The sequence below is a fragment of the Sminthopsis crassicaudata genome, chromosome 3 (assembly GCF_048593235.1).
Source record: "Sminthopsis crassicaudata isolate SCR6 chromosome 3, ASM4859323v1, whole genome shotgun sequence".
Taxonomy (NCBI): Eukaryota; Metazoa; Chordata; class Mammalia; order Dasyuromorphia; family Dasyuridae; genus Sminthopsis; species Sminthopsis crassicaudata.
Window position 1 is genome coordinate 287,078,127 of NC_133619.1, and position 8,188 is coordinate 287,086,314.

General features: G+C 36.6%; 1 protein-coding gene across 2 annotated transcripts in view; it reads right to left on the reverse strand.

Annotated features, from left to right (window-relative positions):
• The window catches only part of LOC141561387 (uncharacterized), a 28,246-nt gene extending 23,931 nt beyond the window's left edge, over positions 1-4,315 (reverse strand). For both annotated transcript variants that reach the window (XM_074300867.1, XM_074300866.1), the window contains exon 1: positions 4,198-4,315. The gene's annotated coding sequence lies outside the window, so the exon portion shown is untranslated. The remainder of the gene's footprint in view (positions 1-4,197) is intronic.
• Positions 4,316-8,188: the final 3,873 nt, after the last annotated feature.

Sequence of the window (8,188 nt, forward strand, 5' to 3'; positions counted from 1 at the left end):
AATAGAAAGCTGATTTTTCAAGATATCAAAAATTGTCAAATATTAATTTTCAAATCCAATAAATATGGAAAAGTAAATTAACATTATTATCTAAAATACAATGTAAAATTGACTAAGTAACAGGAAAGCAAATGCTAAAATCCATAACAAATTTCTTACAGAGGTTTATGCCAGGAGAGGTGAAAACAAAAAAGGGCCAGATTACCTACAAAATACCAAATTAACATCTAATAACAAAAAAAGTTTTGAATTAACTTAAATTCAGAAAATATAACTGATCATCTATAAAGAATATACCAAAGATGAATACACCTGTTCCAAAAAAAGACAGTCTCATCTTCTGCAGATGAATTTTTATGTGACAAAGTTATTCCAGCTAATTTTAGTAATGATAAACCAAAGTAAATGAGCTATACACTAATGGTATTTATATTGCTTCATATAAATTAGATTAAATTCTGAGGAGGAAAAAAAAATCTATAGCCTTGAATATGATTGACTTGGATATATAATTGGTATAGACTGCAAAACAGTTTACAAAATAAAATATTAAAAACACAAATATACAAGTGACACGGTGAACTCAATAACATAAAAATCTTTGACAAAACACAACACTCATATATGATTCCTTTGAAAACTAAATTTGCAGAGTAAAAGGAGTTTTTTCTTTCATGTGATTAAAATAGTATTTAAATAATAGTTGGCAAATGTAACATAAAATAAATCAATAAGCTTAGAAAATAAATGTAAGAGAATTCAATAGTGAAGTCTATCTAGCTTGTCTAGTCTATTTATCTACTACATAATTCTATAAAAGATAGTAATATCAGGGGTAAAAGAAAATATTTTAAAATATTAGGCAAAGTGGAGAGGAAAAATCTGAAGCCCTTTGTGAATAACATTATTGTATACTTAGAAAATTGTATACAAATCAGCAAAGAACCTAACTGAATAAATTAGTTTCATTAAAATTATGAGATACAAAAGAAAATCTAGTAGTCTATCAATCAATCAACACATATTCAGTAAGTGCTTGCAATTTGTCCAGCACTGTACTAAGTTGCTGATACCAGGAAGGGAGGTCAATGACAATGCTGCAATAAAAGCGCTCCAAGATTAATGGGGGATACAGTATGCAAAATTTTCTGTACAAACCAGCTACATGTGGGATAAATTTGAAGTTAATCAACAGGAGGAGAGTGTGGGAGGTGCCTTTAGTTAGATTTTGAAATCAGCAAAATAGAAATATAAGTAGAGAAGACTGTCATCTTTGAGGAAGAGGATCATAGGTCAGTATTACTGCATAACAAGATGTATGAGTGACAAAGGGTCATGGATGGACTGGAAAGTTAGGGTATATGGTATTTGGGTGGTGATGATTGGGATAAAGAAAGTTTTTTTTCAATGCTCAACAGTACTTGATAGTTAATATTGGGAGTGATGATTAGTGAACTGAGAAAATTCAGTTCTGTCAACTGATTTTACCCAGAGCATCTAGAATTCGTAGAGCAAGTTCAAACAATATGGAAAGAATAGTCCAGTCAATCTATAAATATGTATGAAGGGCGATTGCTGGGTGAATATATATAAGAATTTCAGTTTTGAAAATATTTAATGTAATGTAATACTTAAGTAATAATAATTGGCAAATTAGAAGTGAACCACCTCACAAAAATTCCAGAATGGAGTCTTGAAGAAATGTTCTCCACAATATCACCTTTTAAAAAGTGAAAATCTAAATTCTAGGAATACCATGAATGCTATACCTCCTAACTCTCTGTCCTCTCATCTGGACTGACACCATTTAACTGTTTTGTCTATTCCCAAAAAAAAATGCTTTATGATGTTAGCAAGACCTCATATTAGCTGTTGGGTGTGGCACTCAAGTAAAGCCTTGATTGTGGTATGGCACCCCTCAGAGTTGTCCAGATTCAAAACTTTAAGTTTTTTGCTGTATATGTTTATCACATAGGTAAAAGGTTTTTACTTTTGTCACAAGTTTAAATTTGTTTAAATCCTATAGTTTAAAAGCACTGATTCCCTTTCCATTGAAATTGAAAGTGTAACTTTTCTTTCTTCAATGATCTTATGTCATGATTTAAGTCATCCAAGTGTTCCTGAACATTAAGTCCCCTCAGACTGATTCTGAGGAACTGAGGTTTTCTTTGAGAAATATGCTCTAAAGAAAAATATCTGATAACATCACTGGTGGAAAAAATTAATCTATAGGAAAAATGTGGTTTAATATAAAAGGTAATAATGTCAAATAAGAACCTGTATATTTCAAAAAGAAATTCCTGTAATTTGGATATAGAATAGGAAAAATGTTCCAAAATCCCTGCAGATGTATTAGGAAGCAGATCCTATTTGTCAGAAATGTATTCTATCTGAAATCTAAGCTAAGTAACGCATTAGCCAAATGAGAAAAAGGGAAAAAATACTTGTAGGATTTTCTAACATAATCTAGTATCAAAACATCATCATTGAATCAGGCAAGATAAAAGTCCAAATTTCTTCCACAAATGACATCTCTTAGACTTCAACCTTGTACATGGATTACCATTTCAATTCTGTTAAGTGTAATGGAATCCCAACATGTGTAAATATCTTCTGATGAAGTATCTTCTCTAACAAAGCACAGTGTTAGGGGCTGAGAACACGAAGGGTGGTCATCTAAAGGCAATTTTGTGTCTCAAGGAACTTCCAGTCTAGTAGGGATGACTACATGCTAACAATGTTATATAAACAGTTTACATATAAGCAAGAAATTGATGAAAGACATTGGTGGTAATAAGGATTCTACAAGTGGTTCTTCTAGAAAAAAGTGCTTTCAAACTTGTACTTGAAGAGGGAAACCTGAAGACAGAAATGAGGATAGAATACCAGGAATGAGGAGAAAAAAACCAGGGAGAAGACTGACTCTTGTTAAAAGGTGATTTTTTTTTTTGATGAAAAGAAAAAAGCCCAAAGAGACTGGATCCCAGAAGATACAGACAGTAAGGTCATAGGCTTAATGGGGGACAAAAAGTTCTGGAGAAAGCTTTAAAGAGAGAGAGAGAGAGAGAGAGAGAGAGAGAGAGAGAGAGAGAGAGAGAGAGAGAGAGAGAGGTGAATGGGAATATGTTTAAAAGTCTTCAAGGCTAAAATTGAGAATTAATCTTGGAGTTGGATAGGGAATCAGTATTTAGTAAATTGAAGGAACAAGTTGAGGGGATACCCTTCTGGAGGATCTCTTTTCCAGCTGAGTAGAGAAAACATTAAAGTGGGAAAATCCAGGGGCAGGTTGAAAAACCAACTGGCACTGTAGAATAAAATCCATGCTTTCCAAAGAGGCAGATCTTTTAGGTCTGGCCAGTATGGGAAGAGAAGAGAGATTTTTCACACCATTCAATGAGTAAGCCTAAGTAGTATTTCAGGCAAAGAATCTGCACTCCTACACCTACCCCCTCCTTCCACTTTCTAAATAAACACCTGAATGAATGAATCTGGAAGGGGAAAACTTCAAGGTTTCTGGCCAAAGAAGAAATGAAGCTATTTTCAGTCAAAGGACACCCAAACAATGACCAAATGGGGCTTAAACCAGGACCTTTTTAGTGGCCAAGTAGAATCAGATTGGTTTTGGTTTAATCCTGGTCTTTAAGGAAAGATAGGTATTGTTACTTATTGGATGGATGTAAAGGGCTGAAACTGAGTTGCACTGAGTCCAAGCACTTGAGAATAATTACCAATTGACAGTATTCTATTAGCATATGCTTGGAGAATGACCTGGCACACCATCCTGTGCTGGCTCGATCTGTGGGTATATACAGTCAATGAAAAGAGGCATCAGAGGTGGAGTAGGACAAGCTGGAATCACTCTGGAGGTGGAGAGAAAGAAGGTGTGGAGATTCCTATATCTATTCCCCTGATGATGACCCCAAAAGACCAAAAATAAAGATCAAGGATTTTTGCTGATCCTGACTCCGGCTGATTCTAAGGTATCCAGGGTGATGCGGTCATTACAGATGGAGGGGAAAAGAAATATGAGTTTTTTAAGGAAGACAAGTGTTTTGATAGCTGCAATAGCTAAATAGTAAAAGAAAACAAAGTAAAGAAGTAAAGAATTGGAAGGTGGTTTAAGAGACTTCAGTGTTGGAATATTGAATGGCAATATCTGTGAGACAATGAATGGTAAATTAAAAAAACAGCACCTACCAAAAATTCCAGAATGGTGTCTTCGAAGAAAATTCACCACAATATCAATTTCCTAATGTGAAAAATAAAAATCTTTGGAATGTCAACAATATACCATCTCCTTTTTTTCTGTCCTATGGTCAAGACTCTCTCCATTTAGCTACTCTGTCCACTTTTAAAACAGATGCTTTATGATGTCACAACACCTCATATTAGCTATTGGGAGTAAGGATCACTGGGACTTGATTGTGTTACCTGTCAAGAGTTGTCCAGATTCAAAACTTTCTTTCATTCAAGGTGTTTTCTATATGCTTATCACATATATATAAAGTTTCTGATTTTTAAAAAAAAAATTCAAATTTTTATAGGTCTTGTAATGCCAGAGAAACTGAGGCAGAATAGAGATTAGAGAATTTTTAATATTTTACTTGAAAGGGAGAGATTTACTGGGACCAAATGGATCTATGGTTTAGTCCCAGGGCTGAATGAGACTATCATCTCCAAGAATCCAGCACCAATGTGAGTTTCAGTGATATATATACATATATATATATATATATATATATATGTATATATATACATATACATACATATATATATATGAATGAATCACTCACCTACAAGGGTAAACTGAGGGCAGGGGCAGAATCAGAGCATTGAGAGGGGAAACAGACTATTATCCAGTTCTGACAGGGGAGGGGGAAGGGGGGAGGCAGAGGACATTCTGATAATTTGGGATAACAGAATGGGGAAAGGCACTGATCATTTTGAAGATGGCTAAGATAGAAGGTCTTTCTCATCTGGATCATCATGATTAGGAGGGAGGGTTGGTTTTGCAGGATTGAGCAGAACAATTAGGAATTGAGGCAGAACAATTCAAGGAAACCAATGCAGGACAATTTAGGGGAAATGAGTCAGGCCAATTAGGAAAACTGAGTCAGAACAATAAAAAAAACTGTGGCCCAATAGTCTCTTTCTTTGAAGGCATTGATTCACTTTTGAAAGCAAATTGCAACTAGCTTTCTCTTTGGTTGATCATGTCACAATATAAGTCATTCAACTATATCTGGAAATAAAATTTCTTTCTAACTGGTTCTGAGGAACTGAGACTTTCCATGAGAAAAACATTCCATATAACACATCCTATAAGTGGATTCATGTAGAATTTGACTAACCATGGAAAGAACAGGTTAGTCACTGAGACAATAAACATTGATAAAGTGTCCCCACTGGCCATGGTACTAGGCTTTATGCGCAGACCAAGAGGGTTTTTTTCCAAGACAATCTGTATCCTCAGGAAATTTAGTCTATGTTGGGAATTAATTTGCTAACAATTATATACAAATAATCTTACACATATATAAATTATAATAATATGAAAGAGTATAGGAAAAGTAATCAATAATGACAGGCAAATGAAAAATCAATTTAAGAAAATCTTCTTTTCTAAAATGTCTTTTTTTTTGGTTGGAATTGGAGCAAGCCAGGAAAACTTTGGTCAGATTTGAGGAATCAGAGCATTTCAGACATTGGGCACATGTAAAATATCATTTCATTATTTAACCCTGAGCAATCACTTTATCTTCGAAAGCACTAGCTACACGATATTTCACATTGCCAGCATCTCCTAATTCCCAGAGCATCAGATATCTCTGAACACTGACCTTTGCAGTGTCAACTAATTCTACCTAATTGGCCTCCTCTGAGGCCTTCAGATCTCTTCCTACGATTTCTTGAATCAGATAGCATGCCCAAGAATAGCCATGTGCAAACTTAAAGCCTTTATTATATACTTGCTCACACAATGCCCTGATTTATTAACTCCCTAGTGAACACCTGGTCTGAGAACCCAGGTATTCACTATCAAGCTCCTTACTGCTCTGGGCTATCCATCCACTTGGCTCAGCTACCATTTTGTCTCATCTGAGGATCAATGAATTAAAAGAAAAATTAGGTAAAAAGTTTTGGTGTTCAAGGGGTGTTTCCTTTAAAATCATCACTCTGAAACTGTGTTCCCTTTTGATCTATAGAATTAACACTCTGAAACTCTGTCCCCTTTGATTCCTCACCCCCAGACCGCCAGAACATTTTTTCCTGGCTGGCCCTTTGATAGCCTGATAGCTAGATCCCTATTTGTATAGTACAGGCTAGCTCCCTGGTGGGACTTGGGGTCAGCCAGAGTCAGGATAAATTAAAGTCCTGGTCTTTAGAGGGAGAAATGAAGGAGGCAGACAAGCAAAATCCTGGATTCTGGAGTCCAAAGTCACCAATCTTTCTCCTTCTTGTCCTGCCGCCAACTGACTCCTCTCTCTCTCTCTCTCTCTCTCTCTCTCTCTCTCTCTCTCTCTCTCTCTCTCTCTCTCTCTCTCTCTCTCTCCCCTCCAATCCTTGCCTATGATTATCTTAATACCAAACATTCAGCAAGCACCAACAGTGAGAAGAACCATTTATCCAAAGATATGCTGATAGAGTCATTGTCTTACATCAAATAGGTAATTGCTTGGTTGCCTGATTCAAGCATACCTTTTTGGAGTTTCAGCCCTCTGCATCTCCCACTTTCTTTTCTTTTAGAACACAGATAGTCATACCCTCCCTGACTTCTCAGGGAGGTGAGAATTCCAAAAAGGAGGTAATCACTCCCTTACTGACTTCTCAAGAAAGGAGGTGAAAAAAAAGGAGGTGATCAAACCCCCCAACTTCTCAGGAAGGGAGGTGAAAACACCAAAAAGGAGGTGATCATGCCCTCCCTGACTTCTCAGGAAAGGAGGTGAAAAAAAAATAAAAAGGATGTGATCACTCCCTCACTGACTTCTCTAGAAAGGAGATGAAAACACCAAAAAGGAGATGATCACATCACTCTCTGACTTCTCAGGAAGAGAGATGAAAAAAACCAAAGGGAAATGGGGATTCAAGCCAGATACTGTTAGCATGTTTCTGGGCTGACGGGTCTTACTCGAAACAGGTATACACAAACCCATCCGCATAGGGGATATTAATAAGCACATAGCAATAAAGCACAGGCTATTAGTGATGACTCTCCCCACAGCCAGTGCAGGTTCAATGTGGTGCAACAAACATGAATTGTACATGCAAGTAGTGATATAAATAAACATAGTTTTGTAAAAGATTTCAGAAGTCCTAGAAGGAGGATATGTAAACATCAGTCACACATACGCCTTCTTCAGCAGCCAAGAAATAATCCAAAACCAATCTATTGTCCATTGCTTCACGTGTCAGGGAATCCAATGATCTCTGCAAGTTTATGAAAATGCAACGATCTTATCATGTCTCAGGCATTCTAATGATTCCTAAGGGTTTTGAACTTCTGCATCAGTCTCATTAACAATTTTTGACTTCCATGAGTCAAACACCATAGCTGCCAGGCTCTTTCAGTGATGGGCACAATCAGCAAGGGAATCACCTACTGTTTCTTGGATCTTCTCCTTTGTTTCAAGGGTCTGCTCCGTCTCTCTCCCATGGACAAGGTGAATACGGCTTGTTGGCACTCATCTGATTCCTTCTCCATCTCTAGAGATACAAGCAAACCCTCTTCCCCAAGCAGTTAACCTCTCTGGTCCCTTCCATTAACCACTATCTGGGTCTCTCTACATGACTTAGTAATTATCTAAAGACAGTGGAGCTACTCGCACTGGACACTGCCCTTCCGGTGGGTATAAAACCTGTCTGCCGGAGCCAGTGCATCTTTGTCAAAGATCAAGAAGTTAATAGTATAAAGAGCTAGATTTAGAAATTCTCTAGGGTTACCTGTAGCTTCCCCTTTCTTTTGTTTTTGGAGGAGCATCTTAATGTCCTCTCTATTATTGCCTGTCCTTGAGGATTAAAGAGTATGCTAGTGTTGTGTAAAATCTTATACTGTGCACAAAAGTGTGCAATATGTTTAGAAGTATATGCAGGTCCATTATCTGTTTTTATTGCTTGTGCACACCCATGATTGCAAATGCTTGGATAAGGAATTTAGTGACCACTCGGGCTTTCTCTTTGGCTGCTGGTA